Source organism: Pelodiscus sinensis, chromosome 2 (assembly GCF_052426305.1).
Source record: "Pelodiscus sinensis isolate ZL-2025 chromosome 2, ASM5242630v1, whole genome shotgun sequence".
Classification (NCBI taxonomy): Eukaryota; Metazoa; Chordata; order Testudines; family Trionychidae; genus Pelodiscus; species Pelodiscus sinensis.
Genome location: NC_143053.1, coordinates 254,207,939 through 254,227,218, shown reverse-complemented (window position 1 = coordinate 254,227,218; position 19,280 = coordinate 254,207,939).

The window sequence follows — 19,280 nt, the reverse complement described above, 5'->3', positions numbered from 1 at the left end:
TGGGCATCTCAGCTGGGCATCTCACCATCCCAGCTGGGCATCTCACCAGCGGCCACTGCTCTGCTGCTGCCCAGATCCAAAGGCAGTGCCACTCCCTGCAGAAGGCAAGGTGGTAATACCACACCATGCCCTCTTCCTTCTGTGCTGCTGCCGGCGGTGGCATTGACTTCGGAGCTGGGTGTCTGGCCAGTACAGGAGTGAGCAATAATTTTCGACAGGGACCACTTCAGAAATTATTGAAGTTGCCCCAGAGCTCCCCAAAAGGGGCGGGACTTTGGGTGGAAGGGGCGGGGCCAACTTCCGTGTTTCCCCGACCACAGACCCTGACTGGCGGGGGTGGGGAGGAGCATGTGAAGTCTTTGCCCCTGCCACTCAGAGAAAACCGCCAGCTGTTCTGAACAGCTGGCAGTTCCCTCTAGGTGCCTGTGCCCCTGGTGGTGGGAGGAGACTTTGCGCTGCCCCTGCTCCCAGGTCAGTCAGGGCCTGGGGATGGGGGAAGTGTAGGAAGTCTCTCGCTCCCTGCCCACCCCACAAGGGTGCACTGTGCTTAGAGTCAACTGCCAGCTAAGCAGGGCGGGAGGAGACATTGTGTGCTTCCCCCTACCCCCAGACTCTGATTGGCTTGGGGCAGGAGAGCAGCAGGGAGTCCGTGGGCTGGATCAACCGAGAAGCCCTTTTGCCCACCCCTGGGCTAGAACCTGCCACTCTCCGGTCCCTTGGTGTGGCAAGCCAGGCTGCCCCCAGCAGTGGCACAGAAGGAAGGGTGGCAGTCGTAGAGCTTCTGTGCCACCGCTGGCGGCAGACGGCCCTTGTGCACATGGTGCCCGCACTCTCTTGCCGCCCAGCTTAGAAGTTAGAGGCACCGCCAGCAGCGGCACAGAGGGAAGGGCGGCAATACCAGACCAGGGCTCCCTTCCTTCCACGCTGTGGCTGGCAGCTGAGTTGCCATCCAGGTTGGGCTCTGGACCCATTGCCACTGCCCCCCAGCCAACCCTTTAGTAGGCCGTGCCGCCACCAGCAATGGTGCACAAGGAAAGGAGGCCATGCCACACCATGCCACCCTGCCTTCTGCATTGCAGCTGGTGGGGCGCTGCCTTTCCAGCTGCCCACATTGGCAGACAGAGCTGACACCAGCAGGGGCGCAGAAAGCAGGACAGCGACGCCGTCACCTGCCACCCTGCGTTCTGCCCTGTTGCAAGTGGTCGTGCTGCTTCCAAGCCAGGTGCCTGGCCAGTGGCAGAAGCTCTGCAGTGTGGAATTCAGCGCTGCCAGCAGCAGTGGCCCAGAAGGAAGGAAGGTAACACCCCGCCATGCCACCTGCCTTCTCCATCCCAGTTGATGATGGTGCTGCCTTTCCGACTGCCAGGCTTGCAAGGTTGAGCTGTGGCCAGAAATGGCGCAGAAGGCAGAGTGCCAACCCCATGTGGTGCCACCCTCCCTTCTGTGCTGCTGCTGGTTCCGGCACTGCCTTCTCAGGGAGGCACCTGGCCAGTGGCACCTGCTCTCTGGCCACCCACCAACAGCTGCAGTGCAGAAGGAAAGGTGGCAATCCCACCTCCCTGCCTTCTGCTGGCGGCAGCGCTGCCTTCTGAGCCGAGTGTCCTGCCAGCAGCCACTGCGCTCCCGCCCCAGCGTGGAAAGCCGGGTTGCCCCCAGCAGTGGCACAGAAGAAGCGTGGCTGGTGCAGACCTTGCCACTTTCCTTCTGTGCTGCTGCTGGAGCCAGAGTTGCCACCCAGGCCAGGTGCCTCACCAGTTGCATCAATTTCCAGCCTCCCTTCCCCCTTAAGAGGCAGCGCCCCCACTAGCAGTGGTGCACAAGCAAGGGAGGCAATGCTACACCGTGCTACCCTGCCTTCTGCATTGCTGCTGGGGGCAGCTGGCGCTGCCTTTGCAGCTGTGCACATTGGCAGGCGGAGCTGCCACCAGCAGGGGTGTAACAGGCAGGACAACGACGTCATCACCTGCCACCCTGCATTCTGTGCTGCTGTGGATGGCTGTGCTGCCCTCCAGCCAAGTGCCTGGCCAGTGGCAGCTGCGCTGCAGCCTCCCAGCATGGAATTCAGCGGCCCGGAAGGAAGGGAATCAACACCCACCGTGCCACCTGCCTTCTGTGCTGCTACCGGCGCAGCACTGACTGTCTGGCTGCCAGCTTGAAAGGTCGCGCCGCTGGCAGCCATGGCACAGAAGGAAGAAGGGCAGCATGAGCCGGTGCCACTGCACCAGTCTGCGCTAGGGATGTGAGATAGCGATTCACGGAATAGTCGTGTAACCGCATCAAAACGTGGCAATTACACGATTATGCGATAGCTCCCGGGAATGGGGCTGGCAGGAGGGGGCGAGGGCAGACAGCTCTGTGCAGCCGGCGCTCGTGAGGAACCAGCTTTTAAGCTGGCTCCCCCCGAGCTCACATCCCCCACCCCTCGCTGCCTCTGTGGGAATCAGCAAGGGAGGGAAAGGGGGCTCCGCAAAGCTGGCAGGCACGGAGAGCTGGCTTAAAAGCTGGCTCCCCGCACATATCGGCTCCTGCCTGCTCCTCTGCACTGCGCTGCTGACATGCCCTGCTGCCTCTGATAAGGAGGCAATCGCATGGGGGAGGGCAAGAGGCTCCCGTACGCAGGGGGAGCTGGCTTGAAAGAGGCTTCCCATGTGTACTGACTCCCGCCTGCCCCCCTCACCCTCAGCATTGCTGCGTCTCTATCAGAGAGAGCGGTGTGGGACTGTGGGGGCCTGGCAGCTCTGCAGGATCCAGTGCTCATGGGGAGCTGGCTTAAAAACTGGCTCCCCACAGGCACCAGCTCCCGCCTCCTCCAACCTTGCTGCCTCTGATGCAGCAGCAGCAGCAGCAGCAGGAGGAGGGTGGGAGTCTAGTCGACAGGATTAACCAGTAAGCTCTGCTCTGTGGAGGTGGGGTACAGGGTGGGGGGAGGGGCACTCTGACATCACTGCCCCTTCCTCTTCATCCCATGCCCTGCACAGCAAGCAAGAGGCTCCCGGGGCTGGGGGGCAGCCCCAAGGCAGTGGGCAGGAGCAGCACAGCAATGCTGAGAGGGGCAACTGGTGTGCCAGCACTTAACCTCTCAGCCAAGCCTGTCAGGATCCACTGTCAGAGGCTCCAAGATTTACCAGTAGATCCCAAGCTACTGGTTGGGAACCACTGATTTAGACCATCCCTGACAGGGGTCTATCCAACGTGCTCTTAAATATTTCCAGGGATGGAGATTCCACAACCTCCCTGGGCAACTTATTCCCGTGTTTCACCACCCTGACAGGTAGGAAGTTTTTCCTAATGTCCAACCTAAACCTCCCTTGCTGCAATTTAAGCCCATTGCTTCTTGTCCTATCCTCAGAGGCCAAGGAGAACAATTTTTCTCCCTCCTCCTTGTAACACCCTTTTAGATACTTGAAAGCTGCTTTCATGTCCCCCCTCAGTCTTCTCTTGTCTAAACTAAACAAGCCCAATTCTTCCAACCTTGCCTCACAGCCAGGGCTTGACGAATGGCGGCAAAAGCCGCTCACCAGCCCCGCACTGCGCATGCGCAAGACCCGCATTGCGCATGCGCACGCTGCAAATGAACAAGGCACCTGGCTGAAATCTACTCGCCCCGGGTGAGTAGATTCAATACTTTGTCGAGCCCTGCTGATAGCTCATGTTCTCTAGACCTTTCATCATTTTGGTTGCCCAATTGACTTTGTTGTTCCTCTTGGCTATAGTAGGTTGCAAGGCTCCAGATGTTCAAATCCATCAGTTGCTTAATCAAGTCTAAAGATCAACTGTACGCTTGTGTATTCATTAAGATACTGAAAAGCTTCCAGAATTTTAACCCTTCAGACTGCTCAAACAGATCTTTCTAATCAACTCTCCCTTTGGCATTAAGGCAAGTCCATCTGGTGCATCACGCTCAAATACTTAACCAGAGATCCTCTGGCCACCAGGCAGATGACGAATAGCACTGCCACTTTTCAACTTTAGATTGTCAACAGTGTGGCTACGTCTAGACTGGCATGATTTTCCGGAAATGCTTTTAACGGAAAAATTTTCTGTTAAAAGCATTTTCGGAAAAGCGTGTCTAGATTGGCAGGATGCTTTTCCACAAAAGCACTTTTTGCGGAAAAGCATCTGTGGCCAATCTAGACGTACTTTTCCGCAAAAAAGCCCCGATCGCCATTTTCGCGATCGGGGCTTTTTTGCGGAAAAAAAATCTCTGCTGTCTACACTAGCCCTTTTGCGCAAAAGGTTTTCAGAAAAAGACTTTTGCCCGACCGGGAGCAGCATAGTATTTCTGCAAAAACACTAACAATCTTACATGAGATCGTCAGTGCTTTTGCGGAAAATCAAGCGGCCAGTGCAGACAGCTGGCAAGTTTTTCCGGAAAGCAGCTGCTTTTCCGGAAAAAGTGGCCAGTCTAGATACAGCCTGTAAGTAAAATTCCAGGGATCTGCGGTGAGTTAAAACCCCACAACTGCTCCCAGGCACTATTTAGCAAGTGTGTAAGAAGCCCCCCTTAAAGAGATTTAGGAACTGCCCAGAGACAATAATTGCAGAGAAGAAGCGCAATCAACTCAGTCCATGCTGGCCTGAGACTTATTTATCTGGTGTTACAGAGAACAAAAGGACGCAGGTCTCCCCTGTCACTAACCACCCGCTCAGCCAATCAGCATCGAGACTCTGAGAGTTGGGCAGGGGAGGGGTCTGAGCAGAAGCCCAGAAGGATGGCCCAGGTTACCTCTGGCTCCGAGAGCTTTTCCAGCTCCACCTCTGTGCGAGGGCCTCCTACAGAAACAGCAACGTCCCCCACCCCCAAACACACACACTCCTGGGTGGGGGTGGAGGAAATAGAAAAGGGGGAAAAGACGCAAGAGAAGGCAAGAAAGAGGGAGGGAAGGAGGAAAAGGGAAACCAGGCGCTGAACAGGCTCCAAACCTCTCTGAGGCTCTGACTTTCTAACCAGGCATGACACAGCTAGGAGTAGGGAAGGAGAAAATGCCAACAAGGTTCCTCCTCCTGCATAGGTCCATTGATCCTAATTCTCTCTCGGTCCCCCAGGAGAGACCCTGAGAAGGAGTCTCGGAGCCAAGGTAATCTCTGAGCTTGCCTCCTGCCTTGTGTCGCTATCCTGATTGGCTGATGTCAGGGTCTCTCTGTGAGGTCATCACTGTCCCCCAATAGGCTTAGGCCCTGCAACAGTCCTCTGTGATGTCACTGCCACCTCACCCCCCCCGCCCTAGCCAGCCCCTCTGGATATTTGAGCAGCTTCCCCTGGATCACCGCACTGAATGGCAGCTGAGTCTGGGGGCCAAGCTGGCTGGGCAGTAATGCCCCAGGGGCTGCTCCTTCGGCTGCACTCAGCTTTTCAGTCATTAGTAGAGTTTAAGGCCCAAAGATAATGTTAGAGCATCACATCTGCCCCTGCCTGTCCCAGTCCTCCTGTATCTCACAGTAGCTAAGTTCTGACCCAAGTACACCCCAGAAAGGCATGTAGTCTGCATTAGAGGACACCAAGAAATGAAAAATCCATCACTTGCTATGGCAGTTTGCTCCAATAGTGAATCCTCCTCACCGTAAAATATTTGTGCCTTATTTCTAATCTGGCCACAATGGATCTGGCTCCAGGCCAAACCAGTGATTTTGGCTCTTAGGCTGTGTCTACATTGGCATGATTTTGCGCAAAAGCACATGCTTTTGCGCAAAAACATGCTGCCTGTCTACACTGGCGGGGAGTTCTTGTGCAAGAACACTGATGTTCTAATGTGTGAAATCAGTGCTTCTTGCACAAGAACTATGATGCTCCCCAGGAATAAGCCCTCTTGCACAACTGTTCTTGCACAGGAGGCCAGTGTAGACAGGCAACATGAATTTCTTGTGCAAGAAAGCCCCATGGCTAAAATGGCCATCAGAGCTTTCTTACGCAAGACAGCGTCTACACTGGCACGGATGCTTTTGCGCAAAAGCACATCTTTTGCGCAAAGGCACATGCCAGTGTAGACGCTCTCTTGCGCAAATACTTTAACACAAAAACTCTTGCGTTAAAAGTATTTGCACAAAATCTTGCCAATGTAGACATAGCCTGCGTGATTTCAACTCTTTAGCAAAAAGTTTCCAGCTGTCACTGGAATAACAAAAACCCTCTTGCGCAATGCCGTTACACCTATTACTTTTCAGGAAGAACGGCATTGCGCAAGAGGGTTTTTCTTGCATAAGGAGGGGCAGTGTAGACACTCCTTCTTGTGCAAGAGCCTCTTCTGAAAAAAATGGTGGCTTGTTAGGTATGCAAATAAGGCTCGGTGATATTCCACACGTAGCCTCATTTGCGTATTACTCACGCAAGAAGCCGCGAGTGTAACATGTTCCCTACGTTGCTCATGTAACCACCACCAGGCAGGTTCAAACTTGGGATCTTTGGAGCTAAGTATAGAAGCCTCTACAACTTGAGCTATAAAGCCAGCTGCCTTTCAGTCTAGGCTGTCGAGCTCCCTTGTTCTCATCTCTTGCTGTAAGTGGTCCAAGTGCCACTCCATGTGACAGTGACCCACACTAGGGGCTACATCTACACTGGTGGCTTCTTGCACAAGAACAGCTGTTCTTGCACATAAACTTGCCAGATGTCTACACTGCACGCACCTTCTTGCACAAATAAATTTACAGTCTAGCGTCGGAAAACAGGGCTTCTTCCGGAAGAGTTATTCCTCTGCTCATGAGGAATAAGCCCTCTTGCGCAAAAGCTTTTCCACAAGAAGGCAGTGTAGACAGGCAACATGAATTTCTTGCGCAAGAAACCCCTATGGCTAAAATGGCCATGAGAGCTTTCTTGCGCAAGAGAGCATCCACACTGCCATAGATGCTCTTGCGCAAAAGCACATGCCAGTGTGGACGCACTCTTGTGGAAGACTTTTTGTGCAAGAACTCTTCCGCAAAACAGTTCTTGCGCAAGAAGCTGACAGTGTAGACACAGCCCAAGTGTGTAGGTTATATACTTCCCTTTGGTCCTTCAGGACAGGGCACTGGCAGGGTTGGGGGTGCAGGAGTCAGGCTGGGCTCTTGGGGATAGACCTGGCAGGCTGTTACAGTTTTAAGTTAACTAGATCCTCTCCGGAGGATGAGGGCAACAGAACAGGGGTAGGAAGAGATAGGTCAATGGACATTAAGACCCAGTGGTGCCCCAAATTTTCAGGTGTCCTACGCAGCTACATAATCTCCGTATGGGTAAGGACCCCCCGAGAACAGCCACAATGAGAACAGTTGCTGCAACCAAAGGCGAATGCATCGTATGGATTCTATGGGATTCAAAGACTTTGGTACTAAATCCCAATGCCAGGAAAAAATAATTTGCCTTTGTATCTGTCATCTGCAGGGAAGAGCAGGAATTTGCCTCTCCCTCTACATCTAGTTCTCTCAACTTGGAAGAGGTTTCTGAATCGTGATGTCAGAGATGGAGGCATTTGAAGGGTGGGGGGCAGGGGGAGTGGGGCGAGGGGAGATGGACATCAAGGGAGTTGGGAGTTACTTAGTGACCAAAATGGTTTTTTATTTCTCTGGCACAACACTGCCCCCCTGTGGCAATTTACTTGCGCAGATGGGAAATGCTTGCCTGAGTTATGCTGGGAATTGCTAAGAAATGGACAGCAATGTATAGCCGAAGTTGAATCCTGCATGAAATTATATCGACTACCTGTGTGCAGTGTTGCTGACAACCACAAGGGCATATTTTTCATATATAGCCACAGATATTTTTATACGTAGCTGTAACCATATCCTCAAAATTCAAAATACAATCAATAATATTTATGTGAACTTCTAAAGAAGCAGGCCTCTCCGTTCCAAACAAAAACAAGCCAATGACCTCAGTTTTAAAATTTCAGTAGAGTCCACAGTTTGTTTCCCAATATGCCACAGCTGTTTGTCAGCTGTCAAATATCCCTACGGAATTTTTTGTTCCCCAAAGATCATCACACCACCAGGCGGCGCTGCTGCATTTCATGTAGCAAATTGCATAAGATGGATAAAAGTTGGGGAGTATGATGGTAATAATTCAATGCAACCCTAATTGCCTTTGGGTAAGAGGTGAAATGAGAGTAGTCACGTGGCCCCAGTCCCAGACCTGTTAGAGTAGCGGGGTAGCCACATGGCCCAAGATCCTCTGGCTCAGAGGTTTGAGCATTGGCCTGCTAAACCTGGGGTTGTGAATTTAAACCTTGAGGGGACCGTTTAGGGATCTGGGGCAAATCTGTCAGGGATAGTACTTGGTCCTGCTGTGAAAGCAGTGGACTGGACTTGGTGACCTTTCGAGGTCCCTTCCAGTTCTAGGAGATAGGTATATGTTGTATCATGTAAGCGAGGTAGTGACAAACTTCAACAGGCCTTTATTTACCAAAGGTGAAACCTCTTTACAAAGCTGCTGCTGCTCCCCTCTGTAGCTCTCCCTCAGGCCAGGCCTGTTTCCTGTGCTCCCAGTTCCCAACAGCCATTGCTCCCAGTTCTAGTAATTACAAGCAGCATCTAAAACACCACAGTATATCAGTGAATAGCCACACTGCAGCCCAAACCCCAGCCTTCCCGGCTAGCTAGGCAGTCACATGACCCCCAAGCCTTCCCAGACAGCCAGAGCATGATGGGAACGGACACTCTAGTCTTTCTGGGAAGGCAATGCCTTCCTTTGCCTATATTACCCACAGCCCATGTAGGGGGTTCTCACACATTTGGTTTTCAAAGCACCCAACATTTTTGTATTGACAACATTGAAGAAGCTGTCAGGAGAAGTGAGAGATTGGTAGCCAGGGCACGTTGTATTCATTTAGATGGAAATAGTGGGGCCGAGCAATGAAAGAGGGTAACTTTACCCTGTAACTGATCAACCCTGAACAACTTTGAACAATGATCAGGGTTTCTAGGGCCATGGCAAATATAGCAGTAAGATGTTTTGAGTTGTTATTAAAGATCCAGCAAAGAAAGCAAAACAGTTAAAGCATTTGAAATGCAAAGTATTAAATTGTAAGTAAAAACATCCCTTATTTCCTTAAGCTGCTCTGTCTTTAGAAGGGAAAACCCTTTTGGGCAGTCTGAGAGGGTATAAAAGATGCAATAACTATCCTTCTGGGGGGAGGAAGGGGAGAAGAGAAAAAACACCAGGGCTGTGTCTAGACTGGCAAGTTTTTCTGCAAAAGCAACTGCTTTTGCGGAAAAACTTCCCAGCTGTCTACACTGGCCGCTTGAATTTCTGCAAGAACACTGACTTCCTACTGTCTGAAATCAGTGCTTCTTGCAGAAATACTATGCTGCTCCCGTTCGGGCAAAAGTCCTTTTGCACAAAGCTTTTGCGCAAAAGGGCCAGTATAGACACCTGAGATTTGTTTTGCGCAAAAAAGCCCCAATCGTGAAAATGGCGATCGGGGCTTTTTTGCGCAAAAGCGCGTCTAGATTGGCACGGATGCTTTTCCGCAAAAAGTGCTTTTGTGGAAAAGCGTCTGTGCCAATCTAGACGCTCTTTTCCGCAAATGCTTTTAACGGAAAACTTTTCCGTTAAAAGCATTTGCGGAAAATCATGCCAGTCTAGATGTAGCCTCGCTGAAATGACCTGGAGCTGCTGGTGTTGCTGATGTTAAAACTGGATTCCATTTCCTAAATGACAAAACATGACAAATGCACAAGAGGGGAAAGAAAAGACCAGCACAGAGAGGAAATGCCGCTTTTGCTTCTGCTGTTGACTTTTATTTGTAATGTTATTACTGCAAAAGCCACAGGCTCTGCACGCACCCAGTCGTATCAACCGCTCTGAGTAGGTCTGCACCGCCTGCAGTAGCGAGCCTCCCTGCGCAAGCTGTCAGACTTGGGTTAGTGGCATTTGTGCTAGTGCTCTGAAAATATCTGTGTAGACAGCGCTTTGAAGCTGCAGCCAGGGCTGGAGCGAGGGGTCAGAAGCCCAACCCCCAACCAATGTTCCCTTTAATCTCGTCCATCCGTGTGTGGATTTTTTCCATCCGCATGCAGAATAATTTTTTTATGTGCACGGAGGCCTATGCGAATGTGCACCACCAGGAGAAACAAAACGCTAGTTAGTGGTGGGCACTCTCCTAATCAGCTGGGCAGTATTTGAATCTTTCTTGAGTGGCTGCACAAACGCCCAGTTTACAGGGCACGCTGCCCCTGTGCACTGCCACTTCAAAGTGCTGTCTACAGAGTGATCTTTAGAGAGCTGCACAAGCCCCGCACGTTGGAATCTGCCCGGCCGGGCTTGAAGACTTGCTCCAAAATGCTGTGTAGATGGATCTTCTGAGACCTAGCCAACTTGTAGCATTGTTGGGCTGCTTAGAGCATTGCTTTTAACTACTTCATGGGTCCTAGCTGGGGGCTGGGATTCTACTGGCGATGTCATCTGTCTGCACAGTCTGCTCAGGACTCCGCTCAGGGCCAGGACAATGAAGCCCGAGTGTGAAGGCGGCTCCCATGGGCCCCTAGGAGATGGTCGGGTTGGCAGCCATGATGGTGAAACATGTTCCTTGGCTTTTCCCCTTCTTTCAGGCAGCAGCTGTTGCGTTCCTGTCTACCTCCGCCCACTGTCTTTTTCTGTAAGGAGCCGGTGCTGGGGTGTGCACAGAAGAGGGTTCGCTGAGAGGCCAGTTAGATGACCTGCTGCTCCCTGCCAGAAGAAGGGCAGGGCTAATTATGCATGAAGCCCCGCTGGGGACGGGCTGGGAATCTGGGACACCGAAATAGAACGGATCCCGGTGCACGCTGGGGTTGCTGGAGACAAGGCAAAATTGCAAAAAATCTGTACACATTATTTTTTAAAAATGACCGAGATCCTCAGGGCCGTCCCTAGGAGTGAGTGGCCCTGCTCCACCCCCGCCCTCACTCCACCCCTTTGCCCAAACTTTGCCTCTGCTCCATCCCCTCCTGCACCCATTGCACCCCTTTTCCCACGCCCCCTCCCCACTAAGCATGTTAACTAGTGGTTAATTGACTAGTTGAGTAGTCAATGCAGTTTCCATCAACTAGTCGATAGGCATTTCTGCATTCCTCCCTTGAAATGTACAAGAGCCGCCTTTCTTGTACATTTCACAGGAGGAATGCGGAACGCCGCGTGCAGCCCGGGGCCAGTGGGCAGCCCTGCTGACTCCAGGCTGCATGCGGGGGCCAGCTTTGAAATGCACAAAGAGTCCCCAGCGGGAACTCCCGTATGGAGCCTGTGGTCAGCGCAGGACTCAGCACCCCCAGTTGACCCCAGGCTCCACGGTGCTGTCCCTTTGAAATGCCGAGGCGGCGTTTTAAAGGGGCAGTGCCGCACAGCTGAGCTGAAATGCCGCCTTGTGGTTTCAAAGTGGCAGCGCCGCACAGCTGATCCCCGGCTCAGCTGTGTGGTGCTGCCGCTTTGAAGTACCCCTTCTCCCCCTCCCCCCCCGAGGCCTCTATCTGATAGAGGCAGCGGAGTGGGGCGGAATCGATTAGTCAACTAGTCAAATGACTATCTGATAAGCATTTGCTTATCGGATAGTCGACTAGTCCTTTACATCCTTACTCCTCACGTGATGTGAGCCAGGGATTACCTGGGGGGCCTGATGCAAGGCAGCAGTAGGGGTTGAACATCTTTCTCTCTGAACCTCACAGCCCTGAAAAAGCAGAGATCTTCGTCCCTCGCTTTCTACCTACAAAACGGTGCCTGGCCAACCCAGTCCCCTCCCCCACCACATCCCTGTCCTAAGCCCCCACCTCCATCTCTGCCTCTTCCTGCCCCTTTCCCCCACTGCCCTGCCTCTTCCCATCCTGACCTGCCCCACTCTACCCCCTCCCCACCTCTTCCTGCCCCCACCTCCTGCATGCTGACAAACAGCTGGTCACCAGAGGGCAGAAGATGCTGGGGGGGGGGGAGGGGACTGGGTTATGTCAAACTCATAGGCCTAAATTCAATGTGTTGGTATTTCTGCTGAGTTATGGTCCATACCTCAGTTTAGAATCTGCTGTCTGTACGAAGGTGCTCTGCAGTCAAAGCTCTTAAAACTGAATTGTGGGTTGCATTAATGGTCACGTTTCATGCATACTGGCTGGTGGCTCTATCGATCTCAAACTGCTGACCCCCTCAATACATAAAACTTAGTATAGGTCGAACCTCTCGAACCCAGAACTCTCTTGTCCAGAAACATCCATCATGCGGAATGATTTTAGTTAGCGGGATGTCCACTTTTCATGGGTGTGGCCAAATTTCCCACAGTCCCATAACGTTTGTTTACAGCAGGGGTGGGCAATGATTTTTGCCCGGGGGCCACTTCAAAAATTTTTGAAGTAGGCCCAGGCCACCCCTGTGCCTAAACAGGAAGGGGCGGGGCTCCCCCACCCCTGAGACTATGATTGGTCTGGGGGTGGGGAAGCCCCTTTCCCCCCCCCCCTTCCCACTAGGCACCCATGGCCTGGAAGACGCTTGGCACGCTCCCCCACCCCCAGGCCAATCAGGGCTTGGGGGCGGGGGAGCGCGCAAAGCCTCCTCCGTTCTCCCCCCCGCCCTGTGGGCAGTGCATGGCGCTTCAAAGCACCACATGCTCCAGGCAGGGCGGGAGGAGGCTTTGAGTGCCCCCAGGCCAATTAAGACCTGGGGGCGGGGGAACAGCAGGGCCTCTGCGGACCGGATCCACCCACTTGGTGGGCCGGATCCAGCCTGCGGAGGCCTTTTGCTCACCTCTGGTTTACAGCCACCTGTCCTGGCTCTCAGTGTTCTGTGCTATTATTTAGCTCTAATTGACCCCTAAATGTCCTCTAGCAGTCAGCATTGCACGTGTTGGTCATGCGGCTAGACAGTATTGACCTCCCATAGTCCAGAAACTTCTCTCATTCGGAACTGGTCAGGTCCCGAGGGTGCTGGACTAGAGAGGGTCAGCCTGTAGTTACAGACACGCATGTCAGATAGTACACACATTGGCAGCTTCATTCATTCAGTCCGTTAACATTAAATTAGCGTTTTCAGTAAATGGATGTTTCTTCATGGAAACACACACCGCTTGGAACACAAGGAACTGAACACCAATTGCATCATCTGGATAAAAGTTGCCTTTGGTTTCACTATCATTCATCATGACATTTTAACTTAATTTGCATGATGATAATTGTATAGACTTCTGCTTTTGCACTTTCTGGTAACTTCATGGCTTTGAGTATTAGTGTGAGTAATTGGCCACAAGAAGCCAGTTTAGAGAGCATAACATGTTGCTGATTTTGCTTTTTTACTGACTGTCTGCTGCAGATGATTGTGTGGCTTGGAAAAGAGTGTTGAGAAGCCGGTAAATGGTGACCTGATGGATAGCAGGAATCATAATTGTGCATCACCTGGAAACAACATCTCTTTACGATGTTCATAAAAACCAAAAAGGTTTGATCATTTAAGAGATAACAAAGGCAGCTGCTACTCCACCGGCGGCTGAGAGTAATTTAAAAAATAAAAGCTGGAAAACACATAAAGGCTGATCAAATAGGTCTGCTGAAGTGTGTGATTTGACATTTATGCCTCTTTTTAAGTGTCAGAGTTTCCTTAGACAGAGTGCCTGCCTCACCCTGGTAGTTAGAAGCATTAACAATGCGGTGTGAGGGTGGGGGAAGGAAGGGACATACATTTTCATATTTGAGAGGAAACAGGCACTGAGAGGACTGAGTGATGGGTCACAACCCATGAGGCATGTGACCCTCCATTAAATGTTCATTAGAAAAAGATTCTAGTGGGATCATGCCCTCAGGTTGTGACCAGCCAAGCGTTTGTTCTGATGATGTAATACTTCAACCTGCTGGTTCCCTCCTGTCTGATAACCAGACTACTTCCAGGGAGTTTTAGGAGCAGAGACCAGCCCACAATATTCAGTTCAACACTTAGTTCCTCTTTCTATCTTGCCTTTGGACTCTGGGGCTACATCTACACTGCCCAGTTATTTCGGGATAAGCTATTCGGGTATGTCTACACAGCAAAGTTATTTCAAAATAACAGCTGTGATTTTGAAATAACTTTACCAGCATCTACACAGCCAAACCGCTATTTCGAAATTAAATTGAAATAGCGGAGGGCTTATTTTGAAATTGGTAAACCTCATTCCACAAGGAATAGCGTCAATTTTGAAATTGCTATTTCAAGCGCATTGTAGATGCTTATTTCCAGCGTGCCTTGGTGGCCACTCTGGGCACAACCAAGAAAACTCTTCTCCCTCCCCTGCTCCCCGGAGTCCTTAAAGGGGTAGACTCTGGCCACAGTGCCTGGGCCAGCTCCAAGCCTACCAGCCCAGAGACAGCAGTCACTGCACCTGACCCAGTGGCCCCAGCATGAGCCAGGCAGCCAGTGCCAGCCAGCCCTCCACCGCTCCCCAGGACCAGTTTGCCAGCTCCTAGGAGCCTGCCAGGGGCCGGAAAAGACGGGCGTCTTCCTGGTTCAGTGCAGAGATCAGGGACCTAATTCAGGTTTGGGGGGATACCTCCAACATCAATGATCTCCGCCCTAAATGGAGGAACGCAACTGTCTACAGGCGGATGGCTGCCAGCCTGGCCACCAAAGGCCACATGCGACCCCAGGACCAGGTTTGCATGCAAATAAAAGAGCTGTGGCATGTGTATGCCACGGCCACAGGGGGCAGCTCCCAACCAGGGGCAGACCCAGACCCCTACTCCTATTTTAATGCCATGGACCACATCCTGGGGGAAAGGACGGTCCGTGTCCCCCAGGTGGTCATCGACCCTGGGGCAGAGCTTGCTGCCTCCTCAGCTACCGCTCCTCCTCCCAATCCTTCTCCTCCTCCCCCTTCTTCCTCCCCACCCTCCCCAACCCCCCAGGGATGCAGAGGCCCCTGCACCCGTGGTGCTGGGAGACAGTTGGGCCGGCGAGACCCCCAACCCTGAGCCATGAGCTTCTCCCCCCCTTCCTCCCCTTGCCTCCCCCTGCCAGCTCCCTCCTCCCAGGTTTACCCCTTCCTTCTCCCACCCTCTCTCCTCCCCTCTCTCACCTTCTTTCTCCAGTCTCACCTCAGTTTCATTCCCCCTCCCCACCCGTTTTGTTCAATAAAGAGGCTGTGTTGTAATGAACACATGTGTCTTTTATTGTATAGCAGGCAGAGGGGTTAGGGAGGGGTAAGTGGAAGGATGTGAGGGAGGAATGAGGCACAAGCCCCCAGTGGGGCAGATGAGGGAGCAGGAGCAGCCTGAGGCCAGCTGCAGCAGCTGGTGCCCCAGGCGGAAGGTGCGATTGGCACCCCCACCTGCACGGCGGTCAATGGCCGTGATGTCATCATCGGGCACCCAGGCGCCCCATGACATCATCATCGGGTGCCAAGTCTGCCTAGGCTCATGGGCCACCCCTGCCAGGGAGACTGTTACTGCCTGCAGAACGTGCTGCCAGGCTCACAGCAACACATCCAGGAGAAGCACCAGAGTGCCCAGGGGTGGCTCCGGCTCCATGCTGCAGAGTACTGTGGTGTCCTGAGTGAGGGCAAAGAGCATGCAGAGAAAAAAATGCTTTGCTGTCCCTCAGCGAAGTAGGCAAACAAGCAAGGAAACCTTAGAACCGGCTGTCCAGGGGGTTCCCTTTAAGCACAGGCCTCAGATAGCCTCAGGCAGCAGCCACACAAGGTAACTCCCAACCTGATGCCCTGCCAAAACTGGTTCCGGCTGGCCTTAAATGTGATTCAGTGTCCTATCAGTGTGGATGCGCTATTTCAAAATAGCAAAACGCTATTTTGAAATGCATTTTGTGTCTAGACACGTTATTTCGAAATAAGCTATTACCCCTCCCTAACCCTTTTGCCTGCTATACAATAACTATTTCGAAATAAGATATTTTGAAATAACACTGTTCTGTAGACATACCCTTCCAGAATAGTTATGCCAAAATTGTTTATTTTGAAATAGCACGTCTACACTGCAGGGAAGCCTTAAAATTAGTCCCTAATGTGGACGTGTTATCACGATTTAGAGCCCCCAGGAGAAATAAGTTAGAATGGCCCTGGTGAAGGGCTATTTCGAAATAGCAGACGCGGAGCAACTACACATGCCTTATTTTGAAATAGCTATTTCGGAATAGGAGTTATTCTTTATAGAATGAGATTTACAGAAGTCAGAATAAGGCGTCCGTTATTTCGAAATAATGGAATTGCTGTATAGATGCTGTTATTCCGAAATAACTTTGCTGTGTAGACATACTCTCAGAGTAGATCCACGGACCACTTTGAGAAACACTCACCTCACAAGTAGGTAATTTTACTCACCTAGTAGGTCTTTTTAGTGATTTGACTGCACTGAACACTGGTGAAAGGTGTTAGAATGTCAGCTCTGGAGGCTCTTGATCATCAGAAGAGGTATAGCAAGGCTGTAGCTATGTAAGTTTATTCCACATTGCCTTAACTCTGCCCACAGGGGGTCAGAGCTAAGGCTAAGACGACAGCTCACTTGCCACATCCACTCAGTCCTTGGTCCCTGCTGAAGCTGCCAATTAGTGTTAGTTACAATGAAGGTTCTATAATGTAGATCCGTATCCTCTAGGCAATGAATTAAGACCACAATCTCATTTCACACTCTCTGACACCAGAGGATCATTTTTTCTTCACTTCACAGCTAATCTGACCAACACGTAACCTATAGCTTAATAGTGAAAGTCTCATATCACTTTACTGTTTTCCTGAGCCAAACAGTCCTCGTTACTAAACACACTGAAGGCTATGACAGTACACTACACTATCATGTTAATTTAGGCCTCAAATTAGATTCGGTTTTCTTAACAAAAGAGTAAGTTAGTAAAACCTTAACAGAAACAAGTTTGTTAAATCTTCTTATATATTTTAGAAATCTGTCTCTGCCTGTGAGTTTGTTTGTTCAAGAACTCCTCCTAAACAGTAAGAGCTAGGACCACCAAATTTGGTAGGCAGCTTCTTCTTATCATAACTTAAAATAAGGTCAGGATTTGGTGGTGCCCGGACAATGTGCCTGGAATTCAATTGTTTCATAATATGGAAAGAGAGAGTTCTGGTAGGAGAGGGGTATTCTCTGGAATGACCACGGGGGCCAGCAAGGGACCAGAGATAGGGACCTGGACAGCTCTAGGGCAGAGGTAGAGAAAGGGACAGATATCCACTATATATTTCAGAGAGTTGTCTGTATTTCTGTTTGTTTGTGTGTGTGTCTGTCCTCCAGCCGGGGGACACGCACCCCTCCCCTGGATGTGCCTGTTGCACCCACCATGGACAGGTGCTTCTCACCTGGCCCCAAGCTGCTATGATGAGAGAAGGCTGGGATTGCCCCCATCATCTGGGCAGTCTGTATACTGAATCCCTCATGCCCAGCCCCCCCCCCCAGAACAATGATTTAAATGAAGAAAAATAAAACATACCTGAGTGAAGGACCCAAGCAACGCCAGGTATATCTTCTCGTTAGAGAGAAAATTCAGCCAAAACCAGATTTTTGTGTGAAGTGGAATGTTTCTGTGCGGGGTTTGCAACTCACGTGCTAGGGCATTTCTCTCTGTGTGTGCCCAATGCCAAGGTATCCAATATTGCCCCCCCCACACACACACACTCAAAAATCATGAATCAGGCCTCAAAGTCACAAGATGGATGTAAAAATCATGCCATTTTAAAAACAGAATAAATGTTGAATTTCTTTTCTTCATTCTCTGGTTTGAGCCTTCAGCTTACAGCTGGGTCATATTTTCATGCTTTTCTCCACTGCTATGAAGGATAAAAACTTAACTAAAAAGCAATCTGAGAATCTGATAAACTCACCTGATTCCAGCAGCTAGGACTTTATACCATACAGCTGTAGACTGAGTAACACTGAATATGGGAGCACCACTTGAACCAGGAAGGAAAATGTGACCCGTGTATTTCTTTTGTCCAAGGTGAACAAAATAAATAGCATATGTGGTGAGAAGTAAATTTCAGGAAAGTTTTTCATTTTAATAATTGCTAATGGCCCAGGAAAGGTTTTATAAGTACTATTTTAAAGCTGAAAGGGTTCCTTTAGCTTTGGTGAACTTTGCTGCTAGCTGGGTGTACTTATTTTTGGCAGACTCACTGACTTTATCTCAGAGATAATCAAATAATGCAAGGTAGAGATAAGACAGACTGAGATGAAAATCTGACTTTACACAGTTCTCGTCTGTCCTTAGCCGAATGAAACAGATACTCTCCCCTATACTTGGATCATGAGCCTTCGTGAGTTTGCAAAACATGTACATGCCATTGTTTAGTTCTGGGGTAGCAGTTATATAGCTCTGGTAGGCTATTAAAGATTACCAGAAAGTAACCAACTAATATGTTTAAAGCACCGGTTTTAATTTTAACAAGGCAAGGGAAGCAAATTCACACAACACATGTAAGGCTCAGATTTTGAAAGGCTCCTGACTTTCATTTTTATCAGTGGAACCTAAATATATTGGAGGATCTGGACCTAAAGGAGCATCCACACCACCAACCCCGTTATTTTGAAATAATGGGTTGGTTATTTTGAATAATAACTCCTGCTTTCCACGAAGAATAACGCTTATTTGGAAATAGTTATTTTGAAATAGCACTAGTGTGAATGCTCCACTGCTGCTATTTCGAAATAACTACCCCCCAGAGTCATTCAAAGTAATTACTCTCCAGTGCTTCCTGGGACTATAAGTTAAGGTAGTGCCTCCACATGAAAGGAGCCTGCCTCAGACTAATTTTGAGGCTTCTCTGTAGTGTGGACATGCTATTTTGAAATAGTTATTTCAGGAGTTATTATTTTGAAATAATTTCCTAGTGTAGACATGGCCTGAGAAAGCTGCTAACCTGCTGCTCCAGTTTGTTTATTTACTGGCTCTGCAGCCAGAGCCTCACGACTACCATTGACTCCGGTTTGCTGTTTGCAGCCAAGGAGAGCCGTGGGAAGCAGAGGCTTGGGTCATGTTGCTTCCCTTGGCTGCAAACAGTGAACCACTGCCCATGGGAGCTGCGAGGCACCATGGCTACGAACTAGTAAATAAACAAACCAGAGTGGCCCGTTAGCAGCTTTCCCAGAGTAGATCCACGGACCACTTTGAGAAAACACTGTACTAAATCGTAAGCCTCACCTTCTACATACAGACCCACATGTGGGAAATGAAAATCATTTTGCTTCACTGATAATGAACAGAAAACAAAAACAAAGTTAGCAAAAGCTGAGATGGCCTGAATTTGTATATTAAAAAAAATGAAATTAAACAAATACGTAAGCAAACAAAAAAGTAACAACTTCCTGTCCTGCACTGGCTTTTTTCTATTTCTGATGGAATTTGACCTGCTTATTAATTATTTCCAGCTGAGAAAATA